We start from the raw sequence: 16,614 nt of genomic DNA on the forward strand, positions 1-16,614 counted from the left end.
TGGATTGAAGAACTGTTGCTCATTGTATCTCATATTGAATCACTTCTTGTGTCAGAAATAATTAACCTTCCTCCTCTTCTGTTAAAGGAAAAGACAGCAACACTTCAACTTAGCCTGATGGTTCCCAAGGATGACATTTCTCATCCTACGTGCTCTTTTTCTAATTCAACTTCTAAAATTCCTCCCGAGAGGTGGGGTCCCCAAGAAAAGATTCTGGGGGTGCCAGAATACAATCAAATGACATTTCTTAATGGAATAAATATTTTTGTATCACATTTCTACCAAAAAAACCTAAAGAAATCAAGATATTAATACATATTACTTAAAACAGCAACAAGAACGCTACATATGAATCTCAGAATTATAAAAATTAAAAATACAATATACTACCAGAAACTCCAAAGAGGTGGGCATTCCTAGGGCTTTAAGAATTTGGCTAACATTTTCACCTATGTTAAATATCTTAATTTTCCAATTACACCATTTTGACCACTTGACATCTAGAGTCTGTAACAATATCCCTCAACAGGGGAGAAATAAAATACAGAAAAGCTAGGGAACGTTAACACTCAATCCTACTAGACAACAGAGGCTCAGCGCCCCAGTCCACCAGACCACAATGTAGGCCAGCAACAGACTAACGTCCAGTAACAAATCAGCCAATCACTGCACCATGCCTGTTAAGTGATCTGTTCTCAACCAAAAGGCTTCCTTAACAAATAGCTAGCTTCTTCACCAAGTGCTGGTAGCAGAGACAGTCTGTTCAGTAAAAAGGGAAACTGCAGATCATCATGACCATGCACGCAATACTTAATGATAGTAAGACTCCCCATAATCTTGATTGTGTTCCTTCACTGCCACCCATCTTCCAATCTTCAACTTTAGGAAACTGAGAAAGTCAGGGAATAAGGATAAAAGGAGGCAGAGGAGAAAAGTCTAGAAAGATTTAAACCCAACTGAGGCAGTCCTAAATTGTGCCATTATTTACCATTCCATCCAAACTGGAGCTTGGTCTCCAAGCACAGCACACCTGACACAATGTCCACAACAGGCGGTAGGCACAAGGTGGCAGGTACAGGATGGAGAATAGCCTCAAAGGCCCGCAAGCCACCACTGCCCGGCTCCGTACTATCAAAACCAGCGTCTGTAATTTCGAGATTAGGAGTTTGGGATTAACAGATACACACTACTGTTTATAAAATAGATAAAGAACAAGGACCTACTATGTAGTACAGGGAACTATGTTCGATTTCTTGTAATAACCTGTAATGGAAGAGAAACTGAAAAAATATGTATGTATGTATATATGTTTATATATGACTGAATCACTCTGCTGTATATCTGAAACTAACATTGTAAACTGACTACACTTCAATAAAAAATAAGAATTAAAAAAAAAGAAATGCTATTATGTCAAATGGGTAAAAATTCATGCGCTCCTAACACTGAGATTTCTAAGAAGGAATTTCCCTATTCTTTAAGAATCAAAAATATGTGAAAGAATTTGCCACCTATGTTCCAAAAATAACCAGAGGTGACTACCTAATAAACATACTTATGAAAAAATCGACTTTTAAATATATACACAAGCACATCTAAAATGCATGTTTAAAAATTTGTTATCAAGTTAACTTCTAAATTCTCCACTGAGTTTGGCTCTAGAAATGGCCTAGAAATGACTCAGGTAAAGGTATAGGTTCCCCTAAGTTACGCAATTCAATTTTTCTATTTACGTTTTGACAATAACTGAAAGCTTTCCATTATTTAGCATAGTAACAACAGAGTTAGAAATTTCAAGATAAATTAATACGAAATATTCTTACAAATGCTACTGTACCACCAAAGGCAAGGAAAGTCATTTCATGTTTGATTCATGAGCTGATTTTATGAATAGGAATAATCTGCTAGAAAAGACCATCCTCATTTAGACAAGTACTTCAATGGGCAGAGATCAGTCAGCAACAACAGGAACTTCCAGAACTCCCTCATGCTCTGCAAGTTAAGCCTTGGAAGATGTGGGATCACATTTCCTGTAGACACACTGGATAGAATAATAGAAAATACTGTGCGTCACATTTTCATCTCTGACAACAGGGCTTCAGACCCAGCAGCTGGAACACTAAAAGCAGTGCCTGCTGCTCCCCACACACCACACACGCACAGGTGAAAGAGTTCCCTGAAAGCTCTCTCTGCTCCCTGCAAACGACTGAGCAGACAGAAGAATTCCACAAATAGCAGAGCACAAGTCAGATGACTGAATATATTATCAGCCTCTTTTCGGGACTACAATATCTCGACACTGAGTCCCCTGTGCTCCACAGGTTGCAAAAAATCTGCAAAATATGCATCACACAATCACCACCTAATGGTTAAACGTACTTGAATTAAATATATTTTAAAGAGACAAGAAGCCGATTACCTACACCCGCGTTTCCTCCTTCCTAAATCCATACCTGGAGCTCTCTCCATCTATTTTCTACCTTATGTCCTGCAATCAAGTTTCCTTGAGCTTATTTTCTAAGCTTCTTATTGTAAGAAACAATAGGCAACCTGAATGTCCTTTTTTTTTCCCTTTTTATTTTTTTTATTAAAGTATAGTCAATTACAATGTGTAAGTTTCTGGTGTACAGCACAATGTCCCAGTCTTGCATACACATACATATATTCATTTTCAGTTTTTTTTCCATTAAAGATTATTACAAGATATTGAGCATAGTTCCCTGTGCTGTACAGAAGAAACCTTTTTTTTTAATGTGCTTTTTCAAAATACACTCCTACCCTTTTCCCTCTCCCTAGAGGAGAATTACATCTGTGTTACCTCAACAAAGCTCTGGGTAAGACAGAGCCAGCTTAGCCTACCAGCTAACAAGAACACCAGGTAAGAAGGCAGGGCTAAGGGGCGATGCTGGCCTGGGTTCAAACTCCTCTCCAGCACTCTGGTTGTGTGACCTCTGGCACGCTGCTTGTCAGCTCTGCACCTCCACTTCCTGGAGGGTGAGGAGGAATGACAACGAGCACTGGCAGCGCGAGTGCACAGGAAAGGCACCAGGTCTTTACTGAGCACTCAATGAACGTCACCTGTTTTTACTTCATCCATTACAGTCTTATTTTTTCAAAGTTAAAAGACGAGAAAGAACCCTGCAATTTAGGAATTGTTAAACACTGGGCCGATGACTACAAAATCTGCAGGCTCTCTGTAGAACTTAAGTAACGTCTGTCAAGGTACAGGTCTGCCTTGGGGCAACAGTTTGGGAGATACTGGCCTACATAATTTGCAGGACTGGATGTATTCAAATCTACTCATCCTTTTTATGGACTAAACAACTAGACAGAGCCTTATAAAAACCTGTGAACATCTGCTTTATCAGATCCCAACAGGTAGGCACTCTGACTCACCAGTCCCTCAGATATTTATCGTGTCCCCACTCATTGGTCAAGGTTAATTTTTCTCCCTGAAGTTTTGCTCAGAGGCACAGTGACTTGATCCCCTTTAAGCTCCACTCCTTCTGAATAGCGGGGGTAACTTCTCTTTTCTAGGGTTGTGGCAAGGACAGAATGGAGCACTCCTCGAAAAGCCCCTAACAGACTAGTGGCACTCGGTAGGAGCTGCTGTCACCATTCACATTGTACTGTTGTCACTCTCCCAAGACTGACATTTTAGTCAAGAGCATGAGTGAGTTACATCTAGAGAAACTGATGACCACAGCAGAATACCTGTTAAAAGACTATGCAAAGGAGTTTCCTGTCCTTTTAAAACCCCCAGTGGTGAGGGCCCAGAACACGTTAGCCTTAAGGCAGCAATAAAGCCCTGGCAATCCAGAGAACCGGGAGGTCCCTGACCCACGGCTCTGTCACCTTCCACCAACTAAAGATGCCACCCTGACCACACACAACATGATTTCAGGGGAAATCAAACAAAATTAATTATAAATATTCATACCTTCATTAAAGGAAATCTATTCAATCATAAGCTAATCAGGCAATGGGGACATTTAATAGCCTTTTTATTATAAACATTATAATCCTATTTTCAGGGAGAAAAAGAAAACCCAAACCCAAATCAAGGCAGAATTATTTGATATTATACAACTTAAATTACACACACAAAAAGAGCAGATCTTTAGTATCAAAGCAAATTGAAAATTAAGGTGAACATGTCCCTTTCCACCTCCTCCCCACCAAAAAAATCATCACCCACTGTGTTTTCCCCCTTCAGTCACAGGATTTGCAATAGACGGTTTATACTATAAAAGTAAATTGCCAACGCTGGGACACTCAAATACTCATCAAATAAATAACAGAGCAAATGAATGAAATAATGGTTAAACAGGCAAGAATGCAAAAACAAGATCTAAAAAGCCCAAAAGGAGAGTTAAGTTGGCCATGGGGAACTCCATTGGGAACTCTTAACAGTTCATAACTGGCTGCCTAAAAAGCATAAATTCTGCCAGAATCAACATGCTAATGTCAATTCCCCATGTATCTCTCAATTGACACCCAAAGTAAAAATTGTTTTGTCTCTCAGAAACTTTTAACTATTAATAACTATTTAATTATCGCTAATAATGTCTACCTGTAAGCAGCTTTCCTTACTTAAAAGGTTCTATGTCCAAAAGCTTCCAAAGTAGCTAAGTCAAATACTGCCATAGGTCTCCTGCTTATTTAATTCTTCTCTGGAAAGTTCAAACTAGGGAACTGACTAAAAATTGTTCTAGAATCAACATGTCCACAATTGCATTATGTCATCAACCACTGGAAGCTAGAAATGTGGTCACTGATGAACATTTCATAGGATAAACACAGAAAATCTCTGCCCTCAGAACCAACACTATTATGACCTACCTGCAGACCACACAGAATTTTAATTTCAGATACCTTCATAGCACACCTTTAAGATTTCCACTCTTTTTCCATAATTGGTTTTGCCTCAATTTTACAACAGCCAGGAAAACTACACCAGCTTCTAAAATGTCCACAAAAGTCACATTCTCACCTCTGTTTAGAAATTAGTATTCAGAATTCATAAAGTATGTGTTTTTCTTATACTGCCTGAATTGAGGGTCTGGAACACTAACACTGTATTGTACAGCTTTTTCAAACATTACTTTTAATAGACTTTAAAGAGTAATATAAAAAATATTCGTTCTACAGTTTGCAATTTATAAATCCTTCTATAAGCCTGTAAAAAACAAAAAAGGAAATAAACACAAATGCTAAGAAAATCTTTTTTGTGAGGAAAACAAGGCATAGAAGTAAAATTAGGTTGAGATATGAAAGAGTATTTTAAAAACTGAGTTCTGTTTTCCTTAAATGGCTTTCATTATTAGTATGTAAACTTGTCCATGATTATTTCATTAGGGGGAAAGATCCTAATTTGCTGCTCAGTTCATGATTTACTGCAACAGAAGACCAACAGCTTACAGCAACTGACTGACTTTCTCCCTCCTATTCTCTTTAATTTAAAATTGATAGAGCATATAATAACATAAATTACCAAACAAAACTATAAACACAAAATATAGAAAAGCAAGTAATTTCTTAAATAGCAGTTTTGCCATAAGAATAGTGAAGCAATAATTATGCTTTTAAATATAATTTCAATCATGATATAATGGTCAAAATACCAAATAAGGACACACTGTGTATTTCAGAAAACAAATCTTCAAGAAAAACTGTTTAGAGATGCTTTTATTACTTTTTTGGTACCCAACATCCTAAGGGCTGCTTAAAAGAATCCCTTTTAAACCCAATACAACACAATTTTTTCTAAGAAATCCAAGGTGTCAAATTATGGGTCACATTTCAACCTGATGTGATTTTAGAGCTAAGGTACTGAATCCTTAAATACAGGGTCTGTAATGAAAACACTGCTCATAGGTCCTTGCTTCTGAGGTTTGCAAAGATTTAATAAGACATAACTAAAGATAAAGCCAACCAAGGAGCTCTGCTCCTTTATGCACTCTCACCACAGCCCAAGTCCCCCGTCTGATCCTTACATTTTAGGTTTCTAGTAAAATGCTCCTCTGACGCTGAGCAAGTCATGTAAATTATATTTAACCAATGAAGGGTTAAAATCAGAAGCTAAACTATCTAAAAAATATTAAATTCATAATTTGTGAGATCTTTTCTATCCTCTGTTTCAGTATTCTGACAGCTAAAAGTCAAAGAACTCCTCTGTTAAGACTGAAATTCCCAGGAGGGAAGAAGGCGCAGATCCAGTCTGAGAGCACACAATGGAATCACAGCTGACCATGCACATCTTTTTCTAGATGTCTCCATATGCGTGAGAGGCTTTTCCCCCCCTAGCCAGGCATTAGGGGACTTGCTACTCACTGCCACCAAGAATCTGAGAACATTCTCAAGGATTGTTGTAGAGAATGAGTAAAATAATGTGTTGCTCTTGAGCATACAAAAGAGACAGGGCATCAGTAACTACATTAACTAATGATGGGGGCGGGGGGGGCGGGGGGGTTGAATGTCAAATTTTGAATGTTGTTTAATTTATAATACTCCCTAATTCTGGCAGCCATTTGTTTTATCTCCACAGTTTTTATCATTTTATCACCAAAATAACACCTCAAGGGCTATAGAAAAATGCAATTAATTTCTGTCTACAAGAACACTCAAAATTACACAAATTACACTAGATTGGGAATTCACATTATGTGTTTGAAAATGGTCTATTACAACAGAACACATTTGTAGGGTGTGGTGAATACTGTTCCCTAAAACTATAGTCCCCATAAACTCAATTCTTTCTTAGTAACCCAATATTATTACAAGCTTGAGAAATCAGTCCACATAAATATTATGCACATAAAATGCCTCAAAAAAAAAAAACCCTTCCCAAGATTAAATACATGGGACACTTATCACAAAATGAATAGATGCATTCTAAATTTAATATTATTCATTCTTTGAACTCCCCAAGATTCTACAAATTCCAGTTGAGAAAAAGGAGCCTTGCTGCTGTCAGTGTGCACTAACCTCACCAACAAAGAACAGGAGCATGCATACATATACATATACATACACACACACACACACACACACACACACACACACACAAGCACTGTGGCAGCTGCTGTCTTTTTAAAAGACTGCTATTCCTGCGGAGCAACCTGTGATCTTTACAGAGAGTCAAGACCTATCTTCTCCATTCTTAAAAGTCAAGAGTTGAGGAAGTCATTACCCTGTACCCAAGAAACAGCGTAAAACAACCAAAGATGCCTCCTGACCTTGCAAAAACCAGAAAAGTACCCCCACACTGTACCATTCAGTAGTGTTTAAGCACACTAAAATAATTTACTTTTAAGAATCTTTTGTGTGGGAGTAATCTAGCAAACTACATTTTACTCACGTTTTTCTGTAGACAAATATTCTTTAGACTGGCTTTGCTCCTTAAATACCGACGCTTTAGGTTTCAAACAGTGATGCTTTGGTTCCTAACTTCATTTGTTTACTGAAGAAAGCAAAAATACAAAAAAAAAATGCATACCATAAACCACAACTTTTTTTTAAATGTCATCCCAAATGCCGAACTTTCAAGTGCACTTTGGAAATCAGCGTTCTAATTAAACAAGGAACCAGTGAGGCCATTACAAACAATGATGTCTTTAACTCTCAATAATCAATTGACGTTAGGCTTTCCCGGTGCCTTTATTTTCACAGTACTCTCTCAAATTTCACTGTCCCCACGCTGGAGTAGCTGAGTGAAACTGAGGCAGAGGTAAACAGACAACTCCTATGATCCTCAGCATGTAAACCGAGCGCTGAGGTCCAGAACGCAATCACTACAATATATGCCATTTTAGAAACGGGCCTCGTAGAGTTACTGCCACATCGTAAGTGGCTTAGACTTCGTGGTGTCTTAAGACAACGTCTCTGGTGGTACCAGAGAAATACAGTATCTCGTGCGAACTGCGTGCCTCCCCGGGTCAGAGCCCTTGTAAGTGACACTACCCTACATATCAAGGAGCGGGTGACTAGGGATGGACAAGAGTGGATAGCTCTTGGCGTCTCCATGACTCCCCCGCCCCGCGTGCAACTCAGCTCTAACTGGTCCAGGAGAGGCCCCGCCCCCTTCCTTCCTCCGGTCCCTGCAATTGGCTTACCGACACCCGGCAGGTCAGCTCCCCGCCTTCGATTGGCTCACTGCCCCATCACTCACACGCAGCGAGATTCGGGTCGGTGGGAGGGGAAGGCGTTTGGAGAAGGTGGAGTGGGAGTGGGATTAGAGGACGAGGTGGGGGAGGAGGGTGTGTAGGCTCGGTCCCCGGTTTGGGAAAGTTTCCCCTACCAGTGACAGACCCGGACGGCGTTAGGCCCGGTCCAGCTCCGGGCTGGTGCAAGGCGCTCGGGTCCCCGATTCCCGCCCCTCGGTCCCGCAGGCCCCGGAAACCACTAGGGGGAGGGGGAAGAGGGAGGGACCATCTAACCAGGGACCGACCCACCCCCGATCTCGGAAGAGGCGCCTCCGGGACTCCCCGGAGGGGCGGAGGGGCGGAGGGGCGGGGAGCTTGAGCGCGCAGCGACGACCCTGGCCCCCTCCCCCTGCAGCCCCCAGAGACCCTCGAGAGAAGTGTACCCTGGCCCGGGGCGTGACCGTCGCGAGCCGGCCGGGAGGGCCCCTCCCGCTTCCCGCCTGGGGCCCAGAGGGCCTGTCCCTTCAGGGGCGGGGAGAAGGGGGAAAGAAAAGGGGGCGCTGGCGAGCCAACCCGGAACCTCCCGGACCGCCTCCCGCCCCCAGCCCCGGCCCCCGCGCGCCTCCTGCACACACGCCCGCACCCAGAAAGTTAAGTCAGGGGCGAGCCCGGCTAGGCGCTGCCGTGGTCCGGCCCCCGGCTCCCCGCCCCCACCGCGGCCCGGCCGGCTCAGCCCGAGCTCGCCGCCCGCCCCGCCCGCCGCAGCTCCTTCCCGTCCGCCCGCGGCGCCCCTCGCCCCCCGCCCCCGGCGCTGACATGGGCCCGGTCCAGCCGCCGAGCCGCGGATCCCCTCCTCCTGGCGTCTCACCCTGCCGGCTGCCCCTGACAACGCGCCTCACCTTCACACACCCCCGAGCACTTCCCAAGTCCTGCCTCCCCTCGCCCGGCTCCCACCCTCCGCTGGGTTGCTTGGCGTTTCCATTAAAGAATGCACCTTCTCGGGCTTCACCTTCCCGTCTCTGCCTCGTGCCCCTCGAGGACGCAGGAACCACGGTCCGCGCCACCCCCGCACCCGGCAGGGCGGCGGGCACCTCGCTCCTAGGGCGGGGGCCGCGCCCGCACCCCCGGCCTCCCCGCCGCGCCTCGGCTCTCACCTCTCGCCAGCGCCGCGGGCTGCAGCCTCCGCCCGCCTCGCGCTCCGGGACTTGTCTCCCGAGCTCTCGCAAAGCGCTGGAGCGCCTCCTTTCTCTCCCAGGGACTCCGCGTCTCCCCGCCGCTTCCCGCCCTCCCCACCCCCCAAACCCCAACTCCCCAGCTTCGCGGCGCCTCCGGGATGCAACTCCCGTTTTCCGCGCACTCGGGCAGCGGTCCCCGCACACAAAACAGCCCTCTCCGCGGCGCACGGCTCTGCCCGGCTCGGCGCAGGAAGGGCAGTCGGGGCTGGGGGTGGGGACGCGGCGCCCCCCGCCCGCTGCCCGCCTCCCGCCCGCCCCCGCGGCCCCCAGGGAAGGCGCGGTTACCGGCTCGGGTCGGTCACGCTGTCAGGTGCTGGCTGCTGTCGGCGCTGACCTTCGCCGCCGAAGCTGTGGCTGAAGCTGTGGCTGAAGCTGCGGCCGCCATGTTCCCGTGTTAATAACTGCTGCCTGGTTGTTTATTTCAATATAGATCCGCCGCCAACTCACTCCGCCTTCTCCTCCTCGTCCTCCTCCGCGTCTCCGCACTTACGGAGAGACGCAGACCGCGCGAGCTCGCGAGCGGGGGAGGGGGCTCCTGAGCCAAGCCGTCCCTCCCTCCGCCTCCCTGGCCGTGGCCGCAGCCAAGTCCTGTCACTGGGGAAAGGACGGGGCGGAAACTTGCCTGCTGCGCCCCTGGGGAGGGGGTAAAGGTGGACAGAGGGTTCTCCAGGGAGCAGACCCTGGCCGCGGGGTCCGCAGCATCTCTCGGCTGAGTCCTCTGAGAAGGCGACCCCGGGAGAGGTGAAGAGTGAGGAGAGAAGGGACAAAATGGGTGACTGTGGAGGGTGACCTATGGGTGACTAGAAGTGAAGGGAGAGTAAACAGATGACTCCATGGGAGAGCAAAGGGCAGTGCCAAAAAAGAAAGCGAGCGGATGGGACAGGCCGAGGCTGCAGAGTAGAGGCGGTGGGATCTTGAGGCTGCAGACGGCGAGGAAGATGTCCCCGCGCGAAGATCGGGGAGAGCCAAGTACCAGGTTCGTCCCGGGAGGAGCCTCCCGCGGGCGCTCCGGCCGGACCCCTCTGCCAGCAGCCTGCACCCCAGGGCGCTCCTCGCACGCCCCGCGTCTGCTGCTGCGCCCTGGAGGCGCCCGTCGTCCATCAGTTCTCCCTCGGCTCATAAGAGGCTAGGCTTCTCCTGTTGCAGCCCTGTCTCAGGAGAGGATGTAGGGGCGCGACTGTGCGATGCGAGCTTAAAAGGGGGCCACGGAGTAGCTGCATAATAAAGCAAAAGTGCACACAGTGTGAAGTCTAACCTGGTTGGGCTTTCTCTTCACGACATGGATCACAAAAGTTTTTTTTTTCATTGGAAAGTCCACTTTCTAGACATCAGAAAGTAATGTTGGGGAACACAAGAGAGTTGCTCTGAAAATTCGAGGAGAACCCTCATTTAAATGTTATTTGGATCAGTTTTATGCTTTGGAAAAGCAAATTCTTCCATACTTAGATACAATTAGTCAGAAAAAATGAGCAACATTTAACAAATTTCCTTATTTTTAGTCTTAAAACGAGAAGGGTCACTTGCCATAAACAATAATAGTGTTTACTGAACTCTTACTATGTGTCTGGCACTGTTGCTATGTGATTGTAGATTTTGATTCTCAAGCCTTACAAAGTAATTATCTTTTTTTTAATCCTTCCCCAAAAAATGAAGCTTACAGAAGTAATTTGCCTAGGGTCAGACAGCCAGGAAGCTGGAAAGGATTTGAGCCCACTTCTGGCAGACTCCAAAGCCCACACTTTTAAAGGTGTCTTAAACCTCAAATGTGTGGGAATGCCACCAATTTTATTTTGGGAAAGAAAAAAATGTATATATATGTGTATATTTGACTATGAATAGAAGATGTTTGGAAGGCTATTAACAAGTTGTTAGCACTGGGGAGTATGAGTGGATGTGTAATGGAGTACTTCCACTTTTACTTTGTACACAAAACTAGTGTTTGAAATATTTGCATTCACCATGCATTAATTTAACAAATTTTTAAAGATAATTTTAATTACTTGGCATAACAATCAGGTTTCCTGAAAACCCAAAGCTTTCCAAAAAACTAGGGGAAGAAATGGTAAATGAAGGGTTTTTTTATGACCTGTCTTCTTCCACAAATATTCATCCATAGTGCTTCTACAGTGAGGTCGTAGTCACCTGAGTTCTGTCACATTGCTGGACTCCGATTTCCTTTCATGTCCTCACCCCCAACTCTGAGTTGTGATAAAGAAAAGATTCCCCTGCTTGCTCTCTAGTCCTCCCTTCTTTGGCAGAAGTCCAGAGTCCATCAATCCTCTGCAACAGTAGACTTCACACTTTCAAAAACCGCCCATGATATCTGTGCAAATAAATGGCTCCCCATTGCATTTTCATATTACTCAAAATTTACTCAAGACACACAATTGTATCCACAAAAATGAAACACCTCCCCCCCAAAAAAAAAACCTGACAGCATAGCATAATGAGTTCTATCTCCAGCTGCTCATCATTTGCATCCAACCTTGAGGAATCCTGTAACTTCTGGGCTCTGATACAGTCTCTGGGCTCCCTCCGCACTTCGTGTGGTAGTTATAACAATATTCTGTCTTGTACTGGAGTTGTTTATGTATTTGTCTTTTTCTTTCACTAGATCGTAAGCTACTTAGGGCCCAGAACCACATCTTGTTCTTGTTTTTACAGGCTATAGCTCCTAATAAGATTTCACATCATGTTTGCTGTCTAACTGAATCTGTAAAATGTAAACAGCAGTTTCTGGTCCAATCTTCATGTCCATTTCCCCAACTCACCCTTCAATAACTTGCTCTTAAAACACATTTACAAAAAAATGTTTTCAGTATCTTGAAAGAACTTAGATTTCTGTAAGACCTCAGAATAGTCGTTTAGGAAAACCCATTATTGGTGAATTATCATGTGAAAATGCAAAATGGAAGGGAAAAAAGTAAATATGTTGACTTAATGATGCAAAGAAAAGAAAGCAAAGATACAGGAACTGGATATGTTACCAACAGAGGACAACCCAATAAGGAAAAAAATGTGGGTGCAAATCATAAAGGGGAAGGAAATTATTGAAATTTAGTAGAAGCAGAAATTTGACACACCATGGATGGATGAGGCAAGTAGAAAAACCAAGAAGAAATGTCAGCTAAATCACAAGTGAAACTTGAAGTAATAAAGAAAAATCATAATTTATATATTTAAGAATATACCTAAGAAAATGTGCATTCTATAGAACAAGAAATCTATTTTGTCTGCCTTCTCTTCCTCATTCAACTTGAAGCTTCTCACTTTCTTCATACATAAACTACATAAAAATGGAAGATTGTTGTATCATTACTACTAGCATGCTTCAAGATATAATGAGAGGTAATAGTATGGTAAGAAGAGCTACAAAAGACAGGCAAACATATGATCTGGGCTTTGATACTTACTATGTGACTAAGTATCTCAGTTTCCACAACTGTATATTTGTCACAAGACTCAAACAAAATGGTGTAAATAAATGTACTCTGTGAACAATCAAGCTCTTTATTCAGAGGTAAAGGAATATTATGATGTTGACTAGATGTGCACATAGCACAGTTTTCTCTGCTTTGGTGCTCCATTCCAATTACAAAAGCAAAAATCTATAGTTGATTCTATTTAAAATGTAATCACTAGAGGGAGGAATCTGTTAAAACATTTGTTTGACAATTTGATTATTTAAAAAAAACAACTGTTTGACCAAATATTTCATTCTTATTGTCTGCTCTCTCCAAATCCCTTAAATATTAGAGCTACCATAAATTGTCTAGTATAGGTCAAGCATACTATATATATTTTTATTTCTAATCAAAGTAGGCATTGTATGTATTGTTATTCTCATTTACATATGAAAAAGGGAGGTTCAGAGAAGTTAATTTATACAAAATCATAGAGATGCCTTTGCAGAATGGCTAACAAATTGTGCTAAGATTCTGTTCTCCATCACTGAGTATCTCTACTACCCTAAGCAACACATTGTCTTCATCTTTATTTCCTCAGTACCTATAACAATTCCTAGAACATAATACATGCTCAATAAATGATTGTGAAATGAATGAATCAATAAATGAGAGGTTCCCTTCAAACCATACTACACACTATCACAAGATTAACATTCCCACTTTTGTTCTATTTATCACTTGAAAACACTTAATAATCCTTTGTTGCCTACAGAATACAATTCAAGTCCTTTACCTTGTATTCAAGACCATCCTTGGTAAGACCGTAACTGCTTTTCTAGTAATAATGGCAACAAAATACATGATACATCCTCAATCATTCCAGGGTGTTCTGAAATCAGACTGACATGAGTTTCAATCTTGGCTCTTACTAACTGTATTAACTTAGGTGAGTCATTTAGGCTCTCTGCAAATCCTATCCTGTGCGATAAGGCAAGAAAATGAAAAAGATGTAAAACCATCTTCATTCACTGATGATGTGCTTATATACATAAAAAATTCAAAAGAATCTATAACTATTAAAGTGAATGTAAGATCACAGGATACAAGATCAACAGCCAAAAATAAATTGTATTTCTATATATTGGCAATAAATACTGGGAAAATGAAATTTTCTAAAATATAATTTACAAAACATAAAAAATCAAATATTTAAGACTATATTTAACAAAAGATATGCAAGAACTCTACCTTTAAAACTAAAAACATTGCTGATAGAAATTCACAAAGGCCTAACTAAATAAAAGGAGAGATGTGTAGACTCAATATTGTTAAGATGTCAGCTCTTCAAAAATTGACCTATAGATTCATTACAATCCAAATCAAAATTCCAGTTGATCTTTTTAGTGAAAATTGAGAAGCTAATTCTAAAATTTATATGGATATACATATATATATATATATATATATATATTGTATTATCTAAAACAGCCAAGACAAACTTGAAAAACAGGTTGGGTAACTTTACTGATTTCAGTAATCAGTATAGAGCTATAATAATTAAGACAGTGTGATATTAGTATAAGAATAGACCATCAGATCAATGGAACAGAATAGAAAGCCCAGAAATAGACCCCCAAGTTTAGTCAATTGATTTTTTTACAAAGTTGTCAAAGAAATAAAATGGAGAAAGGAAAGTCTTGTCAATAAATAGTGCTGGAACAACTAGACAGCAGTATGGAGAAAATGAATATTGACTCCCACCTCACACCATATACAAGAATGAATCAGAGATGGATCATAGATGTTAAAAGCAAAACTATAAACTTCCTAGAGAAAAATGTGGAATAATAAATATCTTTACAACTTTGGAGTAGACAAAGATTTTTTATTTTAAATAGGACATGAAAGACACTAATCAGAAAAGACAAAAAAATTAATTGGACTTCATTAAACTTATAAACTTCTCATCAAAAAATGCCACTAAGGAAGTGCAAAGGCAGTCCATGATTGGGAGAATGTATCTTCAGTATGCACATCAGGCAAAGTACCTGTATCCAGAATCAGCAAAGAACACCTCCCAATGAATAATATGAGGCAACCCAATAACAAAATGGACAAAAGGCTTAAAAAGGAACTTTACAATAGTATGTGAATCATCAATAAACATATAAAAAAGATGCTCAAAGCCACTAGTCATCAGGGAACTAATGCAAATGAAAACCACAGGAGGTATCACTCACACACCCTCCAGAATGGCTAAAATTATAAAGGCTGACAGTACCTCCTATTGACAAGCACGTGCAGCAACTGGAACACTCATTCATTGCTGGCAGGACTCTGTAACCACTTTGGAAAACAGTGTGGCACTTCCTCATAAAGTTAAGCATACACTTACCATATGACCCAACAGTTCTAGTCCTAAGTATTGACCTAAGAGAATATTGATCTGGGTGACAATTACATTTTGACAGTGGTTCATCAAAATTTACTGAGTTATACATTAGAATTTATGTATTTTGCTACTTGCAAATTATACCTGAACAAAGTACTATTGGCATTTTAAAAAAATGGAATAAAAGAGAAGTTCTTCAATGTAATAAAGTGTATATACAAAAATCCTATAACAAATGTCATACTCAATGGTGAAACATTTACAGCTTCTCCTAGAGATCGGGAAAAAGAACTTGGCATAGAATGTCTGTAAAATGTTACTTTACATAGCCTAACACATTTTTTCTACAGTTTCCTTCTCTTATGTTTACCTCAACTCCAAAATAAAGATGTCTATTAAAAATAGAAACTAAAAAAATTAAGTGCAATATGAGAAATACAGTGCATGTGTGTACTCTAGTGATTTAAAACTGGTATGTAGTGTTGACCTTACCTCTCTTAGCATAAAAGTTCTCGTGGGTAGGCTGATGGTGAGGAAATCTTAGAATAGGACATATGTTCTAGATTAGAATCTGAATCCATAACCAGTGTGACTTAAACACTTGATTAGTTGGTTGGTGACATCTTATTGTGGTGAAATACACCTAACCAAAAATTGTCATTTTAGCCATTTTTGAGTGTACAGTTCAGTGGAAGTAAGTACTTGCACATTGTTGTGCAAACACTATCCATCTCCAGAACGTTTTCATGAAAATGTTCCAGACATGTTATCAAGTACATCCAGGACTGAGTTTCCTACCTGAGGCATTTTAAGATTCCATGCAGCTTGGAAATACTGTATCAGGGAGCTAAATCACACTCAGAGAAAAAAAAAATTCCTTTGATTAAAATGCAAGATTTTTATAAAATCCTCAGTCTGGAAGTGCTGAAGGATAGTGCTCAGTTTTAGCTAAGACAGAAAAATATCATTGTGAAAAAAACCACATCTGAAAAATGGCTCTTCTTTGTTCATAGAACCGTCTTCTTGCTTCTTTTGAAATAGGCCTTTGTAAACATGGACCACTGGACAAATAGTCTGCCTCACCATGGAGCACTCATTCTAGCAACATTTCTGGGGATTTAAAATATAAAGCTCTGTTTTTATTCAAAACATTTACAGGGTCAATCTATGTTATATTTTAATTAGCCTATTATTTATGAAAGTCAGTTTTTGACATCCTTGATGAAATGCCCAGGCTCCTGGCTTGTTTGTTTTGTTTTGTTTTGAGCTTTTCCCCAAGGTGATTATGAAGTTTTGGACACGCAACTACTTGAAAGATTGCCATGGTCCTCATGCCCCATCCCCAGACCTTCCAGATGATCAATGTCCAAGTTCCTATGCTGAGCGGTAGATACGTGGGTATTTATTGTTCTTTATGTCTGTCACACGTGTTAGAA

At 41.7% G+C, this 16,614-nt stretch overlaps 1 protein-coding gene across 13 annotated transcripts in view; it reads right to left on the reverse strand.

The window, feature by feature from the left end:
• NCOA2 (nuclear receptor coactivator 2) overlaps nucleotides 1-10,332 on the reverse strand; it is a 227,297-nt gene extending 216,965 nt beyond the window's left edge. For 3 of the 13 annotated variants that reach the window (XM_031441501.2, XM_031441492.2, XM_064480868.1), the window contains exon 1: nucleotides 9,665-10,329. The gene's annotated coding sequence lies outside the window, so the exon portion shown is untranslated. Of the gene's footprint in view, nucleotides 1-7,360; nucleotides 7,463-8,114; nucleotides 8,392-9,298; nucleotides 9,422-9,664 lie in introns of those variants that run through there. The other 10 variants (XM_031441489.2, XM_064480867.1, XM_031441494.2 and 7 more) reach the window with 9 other exon arrangements.
• Nucleotides 10,333-16,614: the final 6,282 nt, after the last annotated feature.

The sequence above is a fragment of the Camelus dromedarius genome, chromosome 30 (genome assembly GCF_036321535.1).
Source record: "Camelus dromedarius isolate mCamDro1 chromosome 30, mCamDro1.pat, whole genome shotgun sequence".
NCBI classification, from domain to species: Eukaryota; Metazoa; Chordata; class Mammalia; order Artiodactyla; family Camelidae; genus Camelus; species Camelus dromedarius.